Genomic DNA, 1,663 nt, shown 5'->3' on the forward strand with positions numbered 1-1,663 from the left:
CTCTCTCTCTCTCTCTCTCTCTCTCTCGGATTGGCAGTGGTTGTTACTCCAATCCAAGCAGGCTCTGTATTCATTAATAGAATACATCGCTCGCCGGGATTGGCTCAACTGCGTATACTGTTTGTTGCTGAAGCCACATGATTTGATAAACAGTTGCGCAAATATCTCATGACATAAACAATTACAACTACTATATTTGTATTCTACCAAACTCTGCCTTCAGAAAATATATAATGTTATGGGGATTTATGTAATTTTATAGCCCAAAAAAATCTGATTTTAACATGTGTACAAAAACATGAAAATAGAAAAAAGAAATGCCCTAGAGGGAAACTGGTTAATGCCCCATAGAAATCCCCTACATGGATAAATCCACAAATATGGCAAGTAGGGTTGCCACCTCATCCCTTTAAACCCAAACACATATGAATTACACAGGTTCTGAGGCTAATTAAATGCAGATAAGACACCAAGTGAGTTTAATTACCACCTTAATCAGCAACAAAACCTGTGTAATTACTATGTGTTCGGGTTTAAAGGGATGAGGTGGCAACCTTAATGGCAAGCAGCATTTGAAACTGTCACATTAATTGCAAAGATCAAGCTGTCTATGAGCATCTCTTAGCGGTCTCTAAAATTAACAATATTGCAAAAGTCTGAAAGAGAAGCCTGCATTATGGTACCCTGTCGGACGTTTGATGTCATATTTACGAAAAATAGCAGCTTAATAGGTATTTACAATTGATAAAGCTTTTGTCCGAGTTGTTTCTTCCTTCTCCCACATAAATCATTGTTTGCACAGCTTGTCCTTTAAGATGCAATACTTTCTCCATCCCAGAAAAAAAAAAAAATGATGTACTTACATAAGGGAATGCGTTGCCTGGAACCGATTGCACACACTCAGCCAGCACGCCTTGACTTAATAAAAAGCAGCGATGCAAAGCTTTTTAGCTGTTTTACTGTGCTCGGATGTGACGCCTACTTGTTTGTTGTGCATTGTTGTGTTATAAATGAGCAAACACAAGTACCTGAAAAACCTGCAGTACAGGCCCACACAACTGAGATGCTAGTAATCGGTAAATCACTTGTCAGCTGAGCGATCACACGCTGCCGCTTCTCCTGGCGTACGCTGCAAGTTTCTATGGAGCTGTTGTTTCTGTCTCGGGCTTGCTTTTCCATATGCTGCTCAATGGGTGTTTCATATTTCACATGCAGCACACGCCTAGTAAGCTTGGCAGAAGGCTACATAAGCTGCGAAGGAGTTGCTAAAATCCCTTTTCACTTAGGTGACAGTATGTACTCTTAAGTGGTGTTAAGTGGCGTGTGTACAAGATGATGAGATCATATAGCAGCCTACACTTTTTTTCAAAGCCATTGTCTAACTGTGTCTAACCAATTGCATTTCCGATTAGCCACATTATCCCAAAGGAAAAAAATACTTAGGCTACCATGGCTGACTTCTCTTTGAGAAAGTACTAGCTGCTTGGCTATCATGCTGATCATATGACGTCAGTATTTTCTCAGCCTTGGTACACACTATGAACCGCATGTGAATTGAACAGAAATGCGGTGTGATTCGCACATGACCCTCGTATAATAGATGGGCTACTATCCCCTTATTGTAACCAATATATCTTAACCACTGCTACCTCCCCATAACCCC

The 1,663-nt window shown here is 40.4% G+C and overlaps 1 protein-coding gene across 3 annotated transcripts in view; it reads right to left on the reverse strand.

The window, feature by feature from the left end:
* The window catches only part of HOPX (HOP homeobox), a 35,124-nt gene extending 33,928 nt beyond the window's left edge, over nucleotides 1-1,196 (reverse strand). Inside the window, exon 1 of one of the 3 annotated variants that reach the window (XM_077475408.1) lies at nucleotides 1,029-1,196. The gene's annotated coding sequence lies outside the window, so the exon portion shown is untranslated. The other 2 variants (XM_077475407.1, XM_077475409.1) reach the window with 2 other exon arrangements.
* Between the last annotated feature and the right edge of the window lie 467 nt (nucleotides 1,197-1,663).

The sequence above is a fragment of the Lithobates pipiens genome, unplaced genomic scaffold (assembly GCF_037356315.1).
Source record: "Lithobates pipiens isolate NorthernLeopardFrog02 unplaced genomic scaffold, aLitPip1_a1.2 Scaffold_13, whole genome shotgun sequence".
Lineage (NCBI taxonomy): Eukaryota > Metazoa > Chordata > Amphibia > Anura > Ranidae > Lithobates > Lithobates pipiens.